Source organism: Ahaetulla prasina, chromosome 3 (assembly GCF_028640845.1).
Source record: "Ahaetulla prasina isolate Xishuangbanna chromosome 3, ASM2864084v1, whole genome shotgun sequence".
Lineage (NCBI taxonomy): Eukaryota > Metazoa > Chordata > Lepidosauria > Squamata > Colubridae > Ahaetulla > Ahaetulla prasina.
Window position 1 is genome coordinate 151,595,487 of NC_080541.1, and position 21,718 is coordinate 151,617,204.

General features: G+C 37.4%; 1 protein-coding gene across 4 annotated transcripts in view; it reads left to right on the top strand.

Annotated features, from left to right (window-relative positions):
• Positions 1-21,297: 21,297 nt before the first annotated feature.
• Positions 21,298-21,718, top strand: part of SSX2IP (SSX family member 2 interacting protein) — a 32,347-nt gene continuing 31,926 nt past the window's right edge. For 2 of the 4 annotated variants that reach the window (XM_058176807.1, XM_058176812.1), the window contains exon 1: positions 21,360-21,553. The gene's annotated coding sequence lies outside the window, so the exon portion shown is untranslated. Of the gene's footprint in view, positions 21,317-21,336; positions 21,554-21,718 lie in introns of those variants that run through there. The other 2 variants (XM_058176811.1, XM_058176808.1) reach the window with 2 other exon arrangements.

Genomic DNA, 21,718 nt, shown 5'->3' on the forward strand with positions numbered 1-21,718 from the left:
TTGTAATTAATCTGAGAAACTAGAGTTTCAGCAACTCCCCACTGCTGTGAGAGGGTGGAGGTAGGGTCTTCCTAGTGAATTCTGCCTAACTCTGTGGGTTACTGCGAGTTTTAGCGAATGAAAAGAACCACTAGTTTGTACTTAACTGTGCCTATCTCTGAAAGAATACAGACAACTAATGAATAAGATTCTCTCCCCGCATACCCTGCTCTCCACCACTATTGTTCCACTGATTTGGAGACCCTCCAAGTGAATGGAGGGATAGTTCCATGCACACGAAGGAGAAAAGAAATGGAGTTTTCCTCCATTTAGTTAGGATAGGATTGCCCTTTGCTGTGATGGGCACTCTGATTTCTCCCTCCAGCTCCCATCTAATAGTATATCTCTTTTTTGTTTGTGTTTAAATGAACACAGTGGAAGGGAATATTATGTCCCCTTAGTTTTGAATATGTTTATTAAATGCTGGTTATGAAACTTCATTATATTGAAAACAGCTATTTATAATGAAAACTCATCTGATTCTATATCCCAAAAGATATACTGAATTAGCTCTACAATACCATAACTGCTGCAAGGATGTTAAATAGTGTAAATTCAGTATTACTGTCTTCACGTCATATCAAATTTTAATTGCAGAGTATTATTGTTTTCTTCTGATAATTAGAATGCATTGAGTTGAGGAAAACTGCTTTACAGTATATAAATGAAAATGCCCACTGTAAAATACAATTACAGGTAGTCCTTGGCTTACAACAGCTTATTTAGTGACCGTTTGACGTTATAAAGGCACTGAAAAAAGTGACATCATTTTTCACACTTATTTTTCACATTTATGTTTCAGCATCCTCATGGTCACATGAATAAAATTCAGATGTTTGGCAATTGACAATATTTATGACAGTTGCAGTGTCCCAGAGTCATGTGATCACCTTTTGCAACCTTCTGACAAACAAATTCAATGGACAAACCAGACTCACTTAACAACCATGTAAACTAATTTAACAACTGGTGTGATTCACTTAACAAATGTGTTAAGAAAAGTAAAATGGGGAAAAACAAATTTCTCACTTAACAACATAAATTTTCGGAGACGACTTCCGGTGTCCAGAGGCAACGGTCGTCTGGAGGCTTCTCCTGCCCCCAGTGCCCGAATCCGGCCGCCGCCGAGGCCCCCAGGGGCCAGGTGTTCCGAAAAGGACACCTGCCGTACGGACGGCTCGCCAGGGGTCTCCCAGCCGACATACAGGACTGGGGGGACCGATGCTGGCGCGTCCTAGGCTCGGCGGGGTTTGGAGGCCACAGGCCACGGCCATTACTTTGGTCGTCGCCTGGGCCGCTGTGCCCGGTGACACCGGGGCTTTGGATTTATAACTGCAGCAGCCTGGTGGTGAACAGGGAACGGAGAAGAATTGAGGAATGGAGAAGGGAAGGGGATATCGGTGGCGGTGGAGTGCTCCGGTGCGGGGGTTTTCCCCCCCGGCGGCAGGAAGGAGCACGAGCCATTCTGGAGAGAGGAGAACTTAAAATAAGAAGATTACCGGTTTTGTGGAGCTCTGGAGAGAAGAGGTGATGGAGAAATTTAGGAGGGAGGGTTTGAGGCCCCTCCTCTGGGGAACAGTGGTGGCGTCCAGCTTCCGCCTTCACTATGAGAATTTTGATGACATCACTTCCCTTCGGCTTCCTGGTTGACTAACTGTACTCTGGACTCGTTGCTCCTGTGAGTGCCCCCTGGTGGATCCGGAGGAAATTACAAGGATACTGTGCTTGCCTGAGGATTTTGAATTTTTTTTTTTTTAAATGGCAAAAGGTCAGAGACCAACTGCTGGAGAGATGGAGAGAATTCTGGAAAAGTTATCCAATATGGACAAGAAACTGGATGATTTGCAAAGAGGCCAAACGGAAATAAGAGCAGAAATTGTGACTATCCAAAAGGATTTAAAGGATACTCAACAAGTCTCAGCAGAAAACAAGCAGAAAGTGGAAGGTCTGAGGGTGAGATGCGGGCAGTGCAGAAAAGAGAGGAGACGACAGGCAATGCTGTGCTTAGACTACAGATGGATAAAATGTCTTATTTCCTTAGGTTTCAAAATTTGGAAGAAGTGGACCAAGAAGATTTGAGAGATGTTGTGACTAAATTGTTGGGAGAATTTCTTGGGAGAGGTGTTGATTTCATGAATTGGGATGTGGATCGAGTTTATAGAGTTAATTCACAATATGCACGCACGCATGCAGTTCCCAGAGAGGTTCATGTCAAATTTGTGAGAAGGGAGAGATGAAATTCTTAGAAAACATAGGAGTGGGGCACTGACTTACAGGGGCAGGGAGATAGCCATTCTGAGGCAGATTCCCAGACAGGTACGTGAAATGAGAAAGAAATATTACTTTTTGTCAAGCAAATTGTACCAGAAGGGAGTAGGCTTCAGATGGCTGATGCCAGAGGGATTGATGATTTTCCGGGAGGGCATTACGAAAAAAATTAGTACAATTGCGGAGGCTACGGCCTACGTGGAGGAACACAAAGCCCTCCTGGAATCAGATGACCCAGGAATTGAAGAAGGGGAGGTTATAGACCATGGGGCGGAGGCGGCTGCCGCTGTTGCGGCCCTGGAGTTGGGTCAGGCTGAACCCAGAGTTCTGAGATCCAAAACTAGGAAGTGATAAAGATATTTGGTATTGTGTTGGTTTTCCTTATTCTCTTTTGTACGATATTCTGTTTATTCTTGACCCTTCTTTATTGCGTATGTAAGATTTGTAAACTTAGCTACTTCGTGTCACCTGCTTGCCATATGGCTGTTGTATGTGTTAAAAAATTTGAGTAAAATTCTTATCTTGAATAAGAAAAATGAAAATTTACCATACCTGATATGTATTTGTATAAACCTTTTTTGACCAATAAAAACTTTTTGAACAAAAAAAAAAAAACAACATAAATTTTGGGCTCAATTGTGGTTATAAATTGAGGACTACCTGTATTACAATAACTATGCTTACTCCTGTTTTGTTCCAATTTTAGCCACTAGATGTCTCCATCAGCTTGAATAAAACAGAAAAACAGCATCATGTCAGCTATTTCATCTGTCTTTCTTCAGTACTTACAGCATATCTGAATGGCATAAAATTTGAAAAGTGGTAACAAGCTTTTTAAAAATTCTTAATCTGCCCAACAGCTAGAATTTCCTGGGCAGATCTATTGTGGATTAGTTCCTTTGATCCCTTTGTCAGTTTCTCAGTTCAAGTCCTGTGCATATTTTTTCAATCTTAAATTCTTTGGTTGATCCAATGCCTTCATGAGACTGAGATATTTTTTAAACAAAGATTTGGCAAAACAAAACAAAATCTTGCATCTACATTTCTCTCATAATATACCAATACCCCTACAGAATTAAATTAAAATGTGATCTATTGCAGCATTGTCCAAAAGGATATTTGGGAAGATACACAGCAAGGCAGTATCCCATTTCCTTCTATGGTTTTCTTCAACTGCTATTAAAAAAACCACCACCCCTCATGCTAAAAACAATGTAATACTCCCAGAAACATTAGAAGCTGAAATATTTATTAATCTAAGACTCCTGCAGATTGGAGATAAGCTTTCTCCCCTCCAGTGTGGAAAAAGGGATGGCCCGCCTCCAATGTAAAGAACAAAAAGATAGGGATGGCGGTGGGGAAAACCTGACACTCAGTTGAGGGGTTATTTGTGAGTTAATATTCTCTTTGCCTGAAAGAAATAATTCCTCCATACACACCCATTCTTATTGTTCCCATCTGGTACTGATTGTTTCAAGCAATGCATGTTACAAGTTTAGTTATCAATGACCATTTAATGGAACTGCTTGGGAGATGGATGCATTAGGCTCATTAGCTCAAGAAAGGACTTCTAAGAATGATGGCTAGGAAAGCATTAGCTCTAAGGATTATCTTCTGGCAGCTGATCCCTGTACCATAGGACACTGGAGATTCTGCATGTTTTTACCAGTTCCATGTGATAAGATTTAAAAAGGTTCACAATTCACAATTCTGTTGTATTCAATATAAGTGTTATTAAAGTAATTGCTGGATGAAAATCACGTTTTCTGGTTACTTTAATTATGAAAAAAAATATGAGTATCAGACTTTAAATGCCTAGGATTTATGTTTAGGATTGAACTAATATTGAGAGTTGGAAAGAAGATAGAAACTCAGGGGAGCAAATATTTCCTCCAATAACATCAAAGTGATTCGGATTCAGGCCAATGTCCTGCAAAGTTAATTGAAGGCAGGATTTTTTAAAAAAACCTCTTAAAAGTCATAATACTTGTTTTACTTGTCTTACCTGCAAAGCGACATTCAACAAGTGGGGAAGAAGTCATGGTATGAATAGCATGTAATAATCAATGTGGTGTACTCTTGAACACGTGACTTGTATGAGGATAAATCAGGAAACCAATGGAGCAGGACGCAAGAAGTATTTCTTGACTTCAGGCGATTTCCACATAGCCACAGGCTGTACCTGTTACATCTTTGGGGGCTATTTGATTGCAAATCCTCAAAAGTTATTATGCATTACATTATCCTGTACTGTTTCAATATCTAGTTGCTTTATAGTTCATGGAAGAAAGATTTATGCACAGTAATACAAGGGGAAGATATATCTAGATAACCCTCAGATGGTGCAGTCAGATCATGAAGATGGAAAACATGGCGAGACTGAAATTTTCTCACTTTTAAAATAGGATATTTGCTTGACATTTGTTGCTTGAATAAGCACTGTGGGAAGAATGGTATAATTATTTCTTAGCATCTGTTGTAGAATGATCACACAGAAATCAGTGGTAACAGAGAATTTCCACTGCAGGTTTCAGAGAATTTCTATGCTATATTTTGAATGAATGGTTTTAAATATATGTTGTCTCCCAGTTAGCTCCCGGCTGCCTTGTTAGAAATTTCATCTGAGCTTAAGCCACAATAATAGTTCAATGTGACAGATATACACAAATATGTGTTGTTTGGGCAAGATATCAGAAACCTTAAAAAACCATCTAGACTGATACTTCATTTTTTCTCAAGCCCCAATCTATAGATGTAGTTCTCAATGTATGACCAGAATTAGGACCAGAATTTCCTTTGTTCAGCAAAACAGTTGTTAAGTGAATCACTTCAGTTGTTAATAACATGATTGTTAAGGAATGTTATCAGAATGTCACAAAGGTGATAACATGACACCAGAATACTGCAACTGTCATAAATACATAGCAATTGCCAAGTGGTCCAAATTTTGATCATGTGATCATGGGGATGCTGCAATGGTCATAAAAGTTAAAAATGATTGTAAGTCATTTTTCAGTGCTACTGTAACTTTGAACAGTCACTAAACGAATGGTTGTAAGTTGAGAACTACCTGCAGTCCCAGACATCTTCCTTAAATGTTCATTTATAAAAAAATATTAAAGGATATACTTTTATTAATATACAGTAATGATCATTTAGTGTTTATCCAGTAGGAACTTACAATAATGAAAATAGAAAAGTAATGCTTGTCAGTTTTTCTTTGCTGATGAATCCCCTGTTTCTTTGACAGCCTTGTGACTTAAGACCAGAGATATGCAATATTTTTAGAAGGCTGGAATTTATTATCATATATCTACTGAACGAAGCAGCAAAAATATGATTCTTATACTAATCCTTGAACCATTCAGTGAATGGTTACTGATAGACCTCTTTTCTAATTCTCATGCAAAGAGAAAAATGTTAATAGTCATAGACCGCCTGATTGTAAAGGACCCAACTTTATGAACACCTCACTGCACTAAAGCTTGTTGGACTGACTCCCTCATCCAAAAGATGAAGCTATTTTATGTAATTGCCTTAAACTGGGAATTTTATCATAGTCTTGTGTTTTCCACTTTTTCTTATCAAAAACAATTTCTTAAGGTCAAAAAGATTGATGGCAATAGGGAACAAATTTAAGAAAAATTATCTATCCAATTCATTGCAGTGATCTGGTTATAACCTTACTATATATTACCTGATTGTTCTCAGATGAGATGAGATTACATATGAATGCATACATCCATTCCACAATGAACTCCCTCATTGAAAATTTTGTAATCGGAGATTTTCATTATTATAGCAACTGTTCTGTAAAAAACAATAGTAACTTCCTTATACAGTACTTTATCAAAAATCAGAATGCAGATTTAGTTGAGTCACACTGTGTGAACTGCATAAAGAATGCTTAAGGTATCTGGTTGCTATGCCAAAGTTCCTGCTTCATGGTAGCAGGAATGAATCAGAGGTAGCCTGTTTATCAAAGGAACAAAGGACAAATTTCCCCACCAGCCTAGTATAAGTTTTCTAACACATTTCTGACACACATTTTCTGTAAAATTATAAAGTTTTGGGTATTGGCATGTCCACGGATTGTCTTTATGTATGCTTTAATTAAATAATATGCTCTGTAAAAGTTAACATTCAGATCAGCTTGTTTATGCTATAGACAACCTGTGACCTTTTGGCCATTCTTCTTTCCATATATAATATAGGCTTTTGCCCCCATCTCACAACACTCGGTGAGCCCAGGTGAAGCCCCTCATCCTCATCTGACCTGCCGAACATCTGCCACTTTTCCGAGAAAGGGATAATTTTCATACAAGGTTCCTCAATGCCTTCAACAATGGCAGAGCTTCTAACGTAGTGTCTTCATTCAAAAGGTCTTAAAAATTCAGGAGATGTGCAGAGATATATCTGCCTTGATAATAGCTCATGTTGAACTGTATAGCACAGTCAGACATCAGGAACTGACCACAGGAAATGTTTTATGAAATTTTATATTATGTCAGAAAATGCCTTATGGTAATGTTTGTATTATAAAGTGTTTTATTAAATTTGAAAATTTCAATTCCATGGGAGTCGTGAGTTCCAGATTTTGAACACATTAAGTAAGTCAACCCATCTGAGCTATCTTGGTTCAAAACATTTTGCCCTATGATGTACCATTTCACCCAGTTAAAGGTTATACACCAGACTTTTAGTAATATATAGGTAATTCGTAACAATGAATAACCACACAGAGGCTGAGCAAGAGAGATAATGTATGAGCAGCTGTTGCTCTTTTAGCTTGCTCCCCCCCCCTAAGATGTCATGCAGAGGGAGAAACATTCAGAAATTACTTATGTAGGAGCAACTACATAAGGGTAGGGGTGGAGGGGTGGGTAGGGGTGGAGGGGTGGCGGTTGCTATTAAAGAGAGTCTAGAGCCGAGGGAGACCACTGTACCTCAGATTGCCGGGTGTGAATCCCTCTTTGTGAGGTGGGGTCATAGATGTCAGATGGGCTTGCTGGTCGCGTACCTGGCTCCTTGCTGCGTGACAGCTGCCCTGCCCGAGCTCCTGGAGGTGCTTGCGGGGTGGCAGTGGAGACCCCAGACTTTTAGTCATGGGGACTTTAACTTGCCATCTGCCGGCTCGTCATCGACGGTAGCTCGGGAGTTCTAACCTCCATGACGGCCTTGGACCTGACTCAAGTAGTGGATGGCCCCACTCACATCGGGGAGGCACACTGGACCTGATTTTGTCTCTGGTCAGTGGTTGAGAGATCTGGACTTAAAGGAAATAGTCATTGAACCTTTGTCATGGTCAGATCACTCTCTCCTTCGCCTGGACTTTCTGACCGCTACCCAACACCGCAGGGAGACGGAACCATTACGGTGGTACCGTCCCAGGCGCCTGATGGACCCAGACGGGTTTCGGACGGAGCTTGGGCCACTTCCTGAGGGTCTGGCTCACGGCACGGCAGAGGAACTAGCTGCAGCCTGGGAACGGGCTGCGGCTGGGGCTTTAGACCGTGTCGTGCCTTTGCGGCCTCTGACCCGGCGCAGATCCCAACCGGCTCCTTGGTTCTCCGAGGAGCTGAGGGGATAAGCGCGGAGAAGGCGCCTAGCCACAGGCTGTACCTGCTACATCTTTGGGGGCTATTTGATTGCAAATCCTCAAAAGTTATTATGCATTACATTATCCTGTACTGTTTCAATATCTAGTTGCTTTATAGTTCATGGAAGAAAGATTTATGCACAGTAATACAAGGGGAAGATATATCTAGATAACCCTCAGATGGTGCAGTCAGATCATGAAGATGGAAAACATGGCGAGACTGAAATTTTCTCACTTTTAAAATAGGATATTTGCTTGACATTTGTTGCTTGAATAAGCACTGTGGGAAGAATGGTATAATTATTTCTTAGCATCTGTTGTAGAATGATCACACAGAAATCAGTGGTAACAGAGAATTTCCACTGCAGGTTTCAGAGAATTTCTATGCTATATTTTGAATGAATGGTTTTAAATATATGTTGTCTCCCAGTTAGCTCCCGGCTGCCTTGTTAGAAATTTCATCTGAGCTTAAGCCACAATAATAGTTCAATGTGACAGATATACACAAATATGTGTTGTTTGGGCAAGATATCAGAAACCTTAAAAAACCATCTAGACTGATACTTCATTCTTTCTCAAGCCCCAATCTATAGATGTAGTTCTCAATGTATGACCAGAATTAGGACCAGAATTTCCTTTGTTCAGCAAAACAGTTGTTAAGTGAGTCATGCCCAATTTTATAACTGTTTTTGCCACAGATGCTAAGTGATTCATTGCAATTGTTAAGTGAATCATGGCGTCATTAAGTGAACCCAGATTCCTCTATTGATTTTGCAGAAGCCGGCTAGGAAAATTGCAAATAGTAATCATGTGACCCTGCCGTAAATTCATGCCAGTTGCCAGAATTCCCAGATTTTGTTCATATGACCATGGGAATGCTGCAATAAGTGAGAGGACCAATTGTAAGTTACCTTTTTAGTGTGTCTTTGTAATTTTGAATAGTTGTTAAATGAATTGTTGTAAGTTGAGAACTACCTGCAGTCCCAGACATCTTCCTTAAATGTTTCATTTTATAAAAAAATATTAAAGGATATACTTTTATTAATATACAGTAATGATCATTTAGTGTTTATCCAGTAGGAACTTACAATAATGAAAATAGAAAAGTAATGCTTGTCAGTTTTTCTTTGCTGATGAATCCCCTGTTTCTTTGACAGCCTTGTGACTTAAGACCAGAGATATGCAATATTTTTAGAAGGCTGGAATTTATTATCATATATCTACTGAATGAAGCAGCAAAAATATGATTCTTATACTAATCCTTGAACCATTCAGTGAATGGTTACTGATAGACCTCTTTTCTAATTCTCATGCAAAGAGAAAAATGTTAATAGTCATAGACCGCCTGATTGTAAAGGACCCCAACTTTATGAACACCTCACTGCACTAAAGCTTGTTGGACTGATTCCCTCATCCAAAAGATGAAGCTATTTTATGTAATTGCCTTAAACTGGGAATTTTATCATAGTCTTGTGTTTTCCACTTTTTCTTATCAAAAACAATTTCTTAAGGTCAAAAAGATTGATGGCAATTAATTTAAGAAAAATTATCTACCCAATTCATTGCAGCGATCTGGTTATAACCTTACTATATATTACCTGATTGTTCTCAGATGAGATGAGATTACATATGAATGCATACATCCATTCCACAATGAACTCCCTCATTGAAAATTTTGTAATCGGAGATTTTCATTATTATAGCAACTGTTCTGTAAAAAACAATAGTAACTTCCTTATACAGTACTTTATCAAAAATCAGAATGCAGATTTAGTTGAGTCACACTGTGTGAACTGCATAAAGAATGCTTAAGGTATCTGGTTGCTATGCCAAAGTTCCTGCTTCATGGTAGCAGGAATGAATCAGAGGTAGCCTGTTTATCAAAGGAACAAAGGACAAATTTCCCCACCAGCCTAGTATAAGTTTTCTAACACATTTCTGACACACATTTTCTGTAAAATTATAAAGTTTTGGGTATTGGCATGTCCACGGATTGTCTTTATGTATGCTTTAATTAAATAATATGCTCTGTAAAAGAGTTAACATTCAGATCAGCTTGTTTATGCTATAGACAACCTGTGACCTTTTGGCCATTCTTCTTTCCATATATAATATAGGCTTTTGCCCCCATCTCACAACACTCGGTGAGCCCAGGTGAAGCCCCTCATCCTCATCTGACCTGCCGAACATCTGCCACTTTTCCGAGAAAGGGATAATTTTCATACAAGGTTCCTCAATGCCTTCAACAATGGCAGAGCTTCTAACGTAGTGTCTTCATTCAAAAGGTCTTAAAAATTCAGGAGATGTGCAGAGATATATCTGCCTTGATAATAGCTCATGTTGAACTGTATAGCACAGTCAGACATCAGGAACTGACCACAGGAAATGTTTTATGAAATTTTATATTATGTCAGAAAATGCCTTATGGTAATGTTTGTATTATAAAGTGTTTTATTAAATTTGAAAATTTCAATTCCATGGGAGTCGTGAGTTCCAGATTTTGAACACATTAAGTAAGTCAACCCATCTGAGCTATCTTGGTTCAAAACAAAGAAGGAATATGTAATATGTAATGTTAGAAGGATCAATATGTATAATATTGATCCTTCTAACATTATTGCCCATTAGCGTATTTTGATCTACCCTATTCACTTAAGAATAATTTCAAAATACACAATAGTCTAGAAGTACAATTTCATATCTATAGAATTATCTAGGTTCGTGTGGTTTTCCTCAAAGAAGGAATATGTAAGACACATACATCTAATTTGGTTACTGTTTTCTCTTTCTCCCTAAACAGATCATGGTTTCACAAGATCAATACATTTGCAGGGATGGGTACTGTTTGGAATACTCAAGGTCTCTACTGCTACAAAGTCATAATTCATAATCCTACTGATCAAATAAAAAATAAAGCTGCAAAGATAAATGTTAAGAAAGAAATATGAATGTACCTTAAAAATATATTAATATGAATCTGCTAGACTTCATTTTTTCCCCAAAGAAAATCTGCAAAGGAGAAAAGGATATAATAGTTGCAGAATGTATTTTGAAGAATATGAGAGACCCTCTGTCTGAAAATATCCTTACTGAAGTTCACTGAGATGTATGTTTTTGTTTCTTTGAAAAGACTAGCTAAGTACTCCTACAAGTACTTAAAGGAAAGGAAATGTCTCAAAGGTATTTGGGGTTTTTTTTTGTGTTCAAAAGGCAACTGGACTGCTTTTTCTTTGAGGAAGTGCTCAAAGAATACCTGGAAAATAAGCAATTTAAAAATGGTTTTGCTCCTCTCTCTAAAAATAGAATGGGAATTGTTGTGCAGAAGATAATATATTATTCTTACCATTTTCATAATCAAGAGTAACAACTTTTGTCAAAAATAGGCTTTTCCATATCACTATCATTTCTTTTCTCTAAATTCTCACAAAACTGTTTGAAAATTTTCTACCTTGAAATATTAAGAAAGTCTTAGATCCATGAGCTAGTTGGCCACCTTCATTTGAACAAGAGGATGCAAAAAAACTTTAATCCTTTTTCCTGCTCCTGAACTATCATAGATCTTTGAAAAAACATTCTTCTTAAAAAATATTCTTTTTAATCTTCAAAGGATTAAATCTCCTATCTACACTTTTAGATTAGATTTTAAAGTAACTGGTTTTAAGGGGTTTTTACTATTTATACTGTTTTTAATAATTTGGGCTATAGAATAAGTTTTTTAATTGTCGTTTTTAATTGTATTTATATGTATTTTAACTGCCTGTGAACCGCCCTGAGTCCTTAGGGAGATAGGGCGGTATATAAATATGAAAAATAAAATAAAATAAATAAATAAATAAATAAATAGTTCACATTTCATACATTTGTCTACTCATTTGCAAAACAAAAACATCCTAAAAATCTTTTTTTTTTTTTGTTTACATTTATACCCCGCCCTTCTCCGAAGACTCAGGGTGGCTTACAGTGTATAAGGCAATGTATATAAGGCAATAAGGCAGTGTATATTTGCTATGAGGAACAACTTTTGAGCTGTAAAACTCTTTCCTCCTGCATTTTATATTCTCTTATAAGCTGTAAAGGGTATTGTGCTAGGATTTTTGGAACCTGGTGCTTTTTCCAGTATGTCTAACCATGATTGTGTGTGGCTATGACAGCTGGAGGAGGCTGAAAAGAGAAGATATCTCTTGAACAATGCAGAAGCCTGAATAGGCTCCAGATAGTGATCCAAAAGATAGAGGCAGGAAAAGTTCACAAATTCTGCTGAGTTGCAGCCATGAAAAAGACAGAAACAATTTCGTTCCAGGTTCAGATAAATCATGACAGAACTAGAAAAAAGAAATCCATTTTGGCAGTGGTGGGGTTTTAAACTCCAGCAAAGATCGGTCATAAAAAGTTCATACCATTTGCCATAAATTTCTGTGGATCGTTATGTTTGTCTGTCTGTATCCTTCAGCAAAACACTGGCTCTGCACAACTAAAATCAATAACTTATGTTTGAACTTTATTTTCTTCCTCCAAAGCCTGGAGCTTTTCACTACTGCTGAGTTAAATTTCTATCCACCCATCTCTTGAGTCAGCAAATCTGTATCAGCATCAAATTTGCTATACCCATTACTAGTCCCTGTATTACTACCTCCATTTTGGCTTCCTGAAGAATCTGATTTCATATGTGCCGAGCATGTTAAGCAAAGTGATTACTGGTAATTAAATGCCGCTCTGTTTACCAATGTTCTTCTCTTCCACTTTTGACAAGATATAATTTCATATAAACCATGTGTACATTCTCAAAAAAGTCATAGGATGAAAGTACTCAGTATATTTGAACATTTTTTCTCAAATGTTAATATGTTCTTCAAGTTTTGGTGTGAGGATTTTCTATTTTTAAAATGATATTCTATGAAAAGCATTGATTCTGCTGCTCTAAATATATATAATACAACATGGCATGAGCTAAATATAAGATTTTCCTTACTTAAAAATAATGTAAAGATATTTACATTATTAATTCAAATATTTATAAATATTTGAATCAAAATTGGATTCATGAATTGTATCAATGCAACTGAAAATTCATGGAGGAGAAAGAGATTGGGCAAATATGCATTAGGAATGCATGGTTGAGAGCAGGAATTTTACTCTTTGTCCTCCCACAGTTCAATCTGCCTTCCACAAATTATAGTTTGCATTTAGAGAATAGCCTCTATCCATGTCAATTAATGCAATTTACAACTGACTTTAACTTCTTGGCACAAACATACATACAACAAGCTTTACTAAATTGAAGTATGGGCCCATTCTAAGCCAGGATAATATTTCTGAGACTGGCCAAGTTTTCCCAATGAAAAGAAAAATAAAACTGTTGAAATCTGAATCAGCTTTCAACCAAGGACAAACGTATATTGCCAGGAGAAATATCATAAAGGTAAATTGCTGAGATTATAAGAAACATAAAAACAGAAAATTGACACGTTTGCTTATCTGGGATTTCTAGCAGATTTGGATTTTAAATGAAGTATTTTCTTCAGAACTGAATTGAAAGTTTTCCAACTCCCACTGCACTGAATTTTTAAAAAAAACTCTGGTAGTTTTTTAAAAATAGTATGTGGTATTTTTTTTTAAAAAGTAGTTTTTGTTATTTATTTGTGTTGTCAACATTTCAGCTTCCAAAAGCTTTTTCAGATCTGCTGAAGAACTGAAGAAACTTCTTGGATGAGAAGCAAAACATATTCAAAGAAAAACAAGGTTACCTCTTGAAAAAGCACCTTTGGACAACTATGACCTGGATGAATGAGACTCTCCATAGACATCTCTTTATAACATAATTTTGATGGCTTTCCTGCCCTTCCCATCTCTTACCCTTTTAATGGTAATGGTATTATGCTTCTTGGTTTTCTGCTGGTCTCTTAAAGTTATAGTATATATTCATAATACTCTTTTGATTACCAGTTTGGCATAATAAAATAAAGGGGATAATTTTAATACATTTAAGATGTTATGAATATATAATAATTTAATTTGAAAACTGATCCAAAATTCCAAAATTAAGTCAAATTTATTTTGGTTATGTATTGATACCTTTTAAAATTCATTGTACCTTTTCCTTTGTAATTTAACTAAAAAACCTTTATATAGTATTGCTCCATTGTGAGGGTTTTCTACAAAGGTTTTCTATAATTAAATTTATATATTTATTTAAAGAAGTGTGTTTAACTTTGAAAGAGAGATTAGTATGATTAATAACTGACAGGCAGTGGGTTGCAAAATGCAATTAGAATAACACATTTAAACAAATTATTTTAAGGAAAGTTTATTGCTTTTTTAGAAGAGTGGGTCAATGTAGTTTTCACCCTGAACTATCACTCTTTTAGAATAACATTAAAATGGCCAATAAATCCAGTTTTCAACATGATTACATTTTTAAAGGGCTAAAATGACCTCACAGATACACTGGGGATTGTGTGGCACACAAATGAATAATCTCACGCTGCATATGTTTGTTAGCTGCTACCCTGTTTTCCCGAAAATAAGACCCTGTCTTATATTTTTTTGAACCCTGAAATAAATGCTTGGCCTTATTGCCATGCACTCAAAAGCCCGATTGGGCTTTTTATCAGGAGATGTCTTATTTTGGGGGAAACAGGGTAAATTGCAGCAGTGAAAATATTTACAGATCCCTCACATCCAGGACATAAACTGTTTCAACTCCTACCCTCAAAACGACGCTATAGAGCACTGCACAACAGAACAACTAGACACAAAAACAGTTTTTTCCCAAAGGCCATCACTCTGCTAAACAAATAATTCCCTCAACACTGTCAAACTATTTACTAAATCTGCACTACTATTAATCTTCTCATAGTTCCCATCACCAATCTCTTTCCACTTATGACTGTATGACTGTAACTTTGTTGCTGGCAATCCTTATGATTTATATTGATATATTGACCATCAATTGTGTTGTAAATGTTGTACCTTGATGAACGTATCTTTTCTTTTATGTACACTGAGAGCATACGCACCAAGACAAATTCCTTGTGTGTCCAATCACACTTGGCCAATAAAATTCTATTCTATTCTACATATGTGTTGTGCTCTATAATATGGAAGTAAATCTACTGCATTGCATAAATGGAGAAAGTGAACTATTCCTCTCTCTGCATCCAGCATCAGTCAGCTGGTATGGTAATGGGTGGTCATATGCTATCAAGGTTGTCTTCAATTTACCACCATAATTGGGACCAGAATTTCAATTGCTAATCCAGGTGATTGTTAAGTAAGCAGCACCAGATTTTATTATCTTTTTTACCACTGCATTGTTATGTGAATTATGCAGTTGTTAAGTGAATCTGGCTTTCCCCATTAACTGTCCTTATCGGAAGACAGCTGGGAAGGTCACAAAGGACAATTACACATACTCAGGACACTGCAACCATATAATACATGTGCTTGTATGTTACCAAGTGCTTGAATTTTAATCATATGACCAAGGGGATGCTGTAATAGTTGTAAGTGCAAGGACCCATTGTAAGTCACTTTTTTCATATTGTTGTAACTTTGAACAGCCACTAAACTAATGACTATAAGTGGAGGAATAGCTATGGTGGGACGAAGACGGTACTCCATTGTGCAACTTCCCCAATACTTGTTCAGTCAATGAGATAGGTTGCCCCACATGCAACCTCTTGCCCTATATTTGTCAGTTGCTCATCATAGATATACAATGAGAGTCTAAAATTCAAACTATGTTGAATGGTTAATCTGCCTCAAAGTATTCTAGTTTCAATAAATAATGTATTTATTCACATATTCTACAGTTATTAAGAAATGTTCATTCTTAGGATTTTCTCACATAATTAGTGTGTGTGTGAAAAAACACCTTTCTAACCACCTATGCAGATACAGACACATTCTTAACATCCCATGAATATATGACAATATGTACTTTTTTTAATTGATTTTTTAAAATAACTATCTTAGGAACTCTGTTAAAATGTTAGGTAAGTAAGATTTTTTCCTAATGTTTTTCATATTCTCTTTTAAGTGTATTGGGGGGAAAACTAGAAAGCATTTAATTACTTGGATTTAAAATAAGAAATGTTATCTATGAGAAAAAAGCTCTATTATCTCCACAGCAATAATCATAGCCATTTTAAAAATTAACTACCAGAGCTTTCTTTAAAAACATAATTAAAACAAACCTATAAATGGCATGTTAATTTGCATTTTACATTAAAAATAATGGAAAACAGAAAAGGCTAGTTTTCCACAGCATTTATAAACACCTCATTTTGGTGTCATTCAACAATTGCTTTCACAATAACAACAAAATTAATGAGCTCAGTTCAATTATTCCAGTGAACTGTATTATGTGCAAATAGGGATTAGACTTGTACATGATTTGTACACATGACTAACCTGTGACTTTGATTACAGTAGTCTCTTCTGAATCCTCTACAATTTATTTGTGGTTAACTTGGTAAATACCGTAACTTCTGGTTTTGTAAAATATCACAAATCCTTTGTATTGGTTTTGAAGGATTGAGTTTAGAATTGCATATTGCATGTACATTTTTGCCATTTACATTAAAAATAGGAATCATAATCCAAAATCCATCCTTCGATTTTGAATATTCTGTAAATTAGCCATTTGAGGTGCCATGGTCCAAATATTATTGATCTATGGTATACTACTTTGCCCAGTTAAAGGTTACAGAAAAGAAAATTTTAGAAGATGGATTAGATGAGCCACTCCCTGCTGGGTCCTCGCTTCAGAGATATTTCTTTACAGATTCCTCAATGCCTTCAACAATGACAGAACTTCTACAGGTAGTCTTCAATTTACAGCCACTATAACATTAAAAACCGTATGTATGTTTTTCACGTACCATTGCAGCATCTCCATTGCCACATGATCAAAATTTGGAAGTTTGGCAACTGACATGTATTTATGACAGAGGTAGAGTCCCAGGGTCATGTGATCACCTTTTGCAACCTTCTGACAAGCGAAGTCAATTGGGAAGCCAAGTTCGCTTAACAACCATGTTACTAACTTAACAACTGGAGTCATTCACTTAACAACTGCAGTAAGACAGGTCGTAAAATGGGGCAAAACTCACTTAACAATTGTTTTGCTTAGCAATGGAAATTTTGGATTCAACTGTGGTCATAAATTGAGGACTACCTGTAATGCACTGCATTCACTGGGAAAGTTGGGAAACATTCAAATATGTATTTGTCTTGAAAATAGCCCACTTGAATTGTGTAGCATAGTCAAACATCAGCACAGGAAATGTTTTATGACATTCCATATCATGTCATAAAACACACTCTTAAAATATTTAATGAAATTGCCAAATTTAAATTCTACAAGTCTTTTTGGATGCATTCTGTAAGTTAGCCATTTGAGTTATCTCGGTTCAAAAGATTTTGCCCAATGGTGCACCCTATGACCCAGTTAAAGATTATAGACATGGCAGTTTTAGCAGTATATAAATGATTATATATAGAGATATATATGATTATAATAATGGATATCCACAGAGAGGCTGAGCAAGTGAGATGATATATGAGTGTTTTTTCCCCCCCCAGTGTTCACGTTTCAACCTGGCATTTAAGAACATGTCAGACTGGATCTACACAGTACTTTGGGGGGGGAATTACAAAATATTTTTCAGACACACAGCCAAATCTGCGTAAACAGTGTAAAAATACTGCAGCAGTTGAATGTTATAAAATATAACTACATATATAATTTGTTCAGATTCAAAGTGGCAAAATCCCAGAATCTACTATATGAACATTCCTTATTCTGCTCATAGCTATAGAAGTGATAATCAAATTTACTTCAGGTGAAGTTGATCACAGTATTCCTTTTTAAGACTTTGTGCACAATTAGAACTTTTAAATAATGGGGATCTCACTTCCTGATAGAAACATAGTAGACAGCTGGTCCAAAGTCTCTGCCATAAAACAAGTGCAACTGAGGGAATAGGTTCAAAGTGTAAAACATTTAATAACCAGCAACCATTCTGGGAGGTTAGTATTATTATAGCAATAAGCACATCCAAAACATGTACTATTTAAGTTCAATCATTAAACTATATCAAGAATTGCAGCTCTTATATTCGATAACATTGAAGATACAGAACATTTCTGAAATTCCCCATAATTTTCTTTATACAGTTTATATGCAAAAACTACCTATAATTTTGGTAATTGCACTCCCATGTTTAGTAAATTGGCTTCTAGAACAGAAATCTTTGAGCAGGTAACTATTTTTTTACTTATACATCCTATACCTTTATATTTTAATTCTATTTTTCATTGAAATCTGCTGCATATATAGGTAGCTAGTTAAGCCTGGAATGTACCTGACTCAATTTTATGACCACTTTTACAACAGTTGTTAAGTAAATCATATGCTCATTAAGTAACCCACATGTCATTGGGCAAATGTTTTTACAGATGTCTGCCAGAAAACATCAAAAACATGGTAAATCATGGTCATGTGATGCAGGGTGCCGCAACTGGTATAAATGCAAGCTGGTTGCCAAGTGTTTAAACTGCAATCATAAGATCACAGGGAAGGGTGCAGCAGTTATACATTTGAGGACAGGCTGTAAGTTTTTAAAATAACTTTGAACAGTTATTAAGTCATAGGTCATTAGCTGTGGATTATTTCTGCACATGTTGTCTCACTGGGAAGAATTATTCACTTGGGTTTTTGAACAAAAGTTTCTCTCTCCTACAGAATGGTTCATAAAACCTCAGATAAAATAAATGTTGGGCAGTATGTAAAGTTATACAGAAGCTAGATAATAAAAATAAAACATCCTCATTTAATTTCTTCTCACAGTTACATAGGCATATCCCTTAATTTTACCTTTGTCGCTCCTTGAAGTAAATTGTGCTGAAATTAACTGAAGTTATCCAATTACTCAGTGCAAATGTAAACCTTGATTTTCTTTGTCCTAGTCCAAAACCTTAGCCACTGTACTACAGAGTGATGGGTTTCAAATTTTTTTACTACTGGTTATGTGGGCGTGGCTTGGTGAGCATGGCATAGCTTGGTGGGGGTGGCTTGGTAGGCGTGGCAGGGGAAGGATACTGTAAAATCTCCATTTTCTCCCCATCATCTGGGACTTGAGAGGCAGAAAATAGATGGGGGCGGGGCCAGTCAGAATTTTTACTACTGGTTCTCCAAACTACTCAAAATTTTTGCTACTGGTTCTCCGAACTGGTCAGAACCTGCTGAAACCCACCTCTGATACTACATAAAGTAAAAAATATTGTGATAACATGATTCCTCATGCAGAGTGGGAAACCTATTGCTCTTTAATTTTTACTGTTTTAAATCCCACCTAAAACAAAGTATGAGCAACAGTAAAGAATATTAAAAATAGTAATTTAACAACCAGCAACCATAACAGGGAAATTTATCATTACTGTGTGCCATAATATCCAAAGCTGACAGTTTAGACTAATATTAAATACATTTATTTAGAAATAAATTGAACTGAAAGCATAAATGATAAATGCTGCTGCCCTATAGCAGTTATTTAATAGATCACATGAGTAGGATTTATAACTGAACAACTATGCATAGGATTTGGCTGTGTTCCTTCACTAATCTATTAAGAGCTCATAAAAGTAATCCTCTTTAGAAATAAACTGTATCATAGTTATTAGGGATTACGTTGGACTACGCTATCTAAATTTTATGCAGTTTGTGATAACTACTACTGTCTCATCTGTATATCTTGAAAAAGCTGAATTGTGCTTCACAGACTTATACCAAATTTCATTTTTACCCAGTTATTTTTATATAGAGAATGCGTATAGTTCCAGGAAGGATTCTATGGTTATTATGTGATGGAAAAGTAATTCCCATATACAATTGAAGAACGTTATCCTATTAAAAATCTTAAGTGAATTATTCATATTATCTCAATTAGGGGACCAGATCTGGGATGCAAAAATCCAGGTGATCACCAAGAGGATTTCTTTACTGCTATTCAACGGTCATTCAAATTTTGTAGTCCAAAATGCTTTAATTAATAATTTAAAAGGAAAAAACATCAAAAGAGGTTGTGTCTCAAACATGGTTTGGCAAAAACCTCAGAAAGTGTGTTGTTTACAAAAGGGGTCCCTCTGAAGCCCCAGAAGATGAGTTCAATCACTGTCACCATTATCTAATTGCTACAACAGAAATTGTGTACGGGTAGTCCTCCACGTAAAACACCATGCTGAGCTTTTACGAAGCCCAAAGCCAATAGAAACATTTCTGAGCACAGAATCAACAGATAAACAACTTTTCTATGCTATTACTTTCTGATTTGATGGGACCATAGCTATGGTAATACTTAGCCACCTGGCCAGTTAACTCACACTTTATGGGATGGTAGGAGTTGCAATAGAATAGTTGCAATAGAATAGACTAAGGAATATCAAGTTGGGTAAAACTAGTTTAGATACACCTAGCAATTTGTCACATTTGTAAGGGACAGAAAGAAAGATTTAACTATTTCCTAGAAAGTAAAAATAATTTTTCGGGGAGCAGAGAGGAAGTGGCAACAGCAATGTGATCTTCTTTCTCAATCCACTTGCAAGGAAGACCAAATTACTGCCACACATAAATGATGGGAAAATACTCCCGCAGCAAGATCTGAGTGACTGTCAAAAATGCAATTATTGAAAACTTCTTAAAAGCTCCCTGGGAAATTAAGGCCCTTTTTAATTAATTAAGTCCACCTGTCCCTATCCTAATATTCCTTTTGCCTTACTCTTTTCATGTATCCAAATCATGTTTATACTTTTACCTATTATCTTATATATGACTGACAAATAAATAAATAAATAAATAAACCCAGCAGGTGCTTCTTCCTTTTCTGAGAACTTTTAATAACGGGAAACCTATCGCCGCCTCCTCCTCCACTCTAATCCTCTTTTCCTAAAGCTAACCCTGCCTCTCACAAATCCTTTCAATAAGACCTTCTGGGCGCTTTCCTCGCCTTAGGAGTCTTAGCAAAGCCTAACAATAACTTCTGCAACAAGCTTCAGAGGACGCAGCAACACCTAAGAAGAGTACCGTGGCGACTTAAATGCAAGCGTTTCGACTACCTCACTGCCTCAGGGATAACAAGCCACGGTCAGTCGAGATACCGCGGTCTTAACTTTGGTGTTATCTCCAGCAACCTAAACTAAGGCGGAGGCCGCAACAGGTGAGGAGACAGAGCGCTTCTGGCTGGCTTGGGGGTGGGGGTGGGTGAGTGGGAGGTAGCAGCTGCAGCGTCTCCCAGGCCCCTTGTTGAACGGTCTCCTAGCAACCGCTCGGCCAATTGGGGTGCCCGCGTGGGGAAAGAGAAGGCGGGGTTTGCGCCCAACGCCGCGAGCCGCGCGAGCGGGAGGGACCAGGTCGGTTGGCGGAGTCGAGGGGGTGGGTGGGTGGGAGGCGGAAGCGGAGCGAGCAGCTGCAGTTGGGGAACCCGAAGCTCGGCTGGCTTGTCCGGACGGAGCCCGGTCGCCCCGCCCCCTTCTGTGCAGCAGGTGGGAAGTGCCAAGAGGCATGTCCACTAAAGGACGGGCAGCTGCAGCCCAAGCCCGAGAGAGAAGGTGGTGGAATGTCCCACCCTCCCGGTTCTCCTGGAGCAGGTCTGGGCTTGAGCTGTGCACGCCGCGGCGGCGGTGGGAAGAACCGGGCGCGCGCTTGCGTCAGGATGGGGCGGGGGGGGGGCGCCGGCTACCGTTGCATGCCGAGGGGAAAGCATGACTGGTGGGGTGGTGCAAGCTGGGAAAACGGGTAGTCGTGTTGCAGAG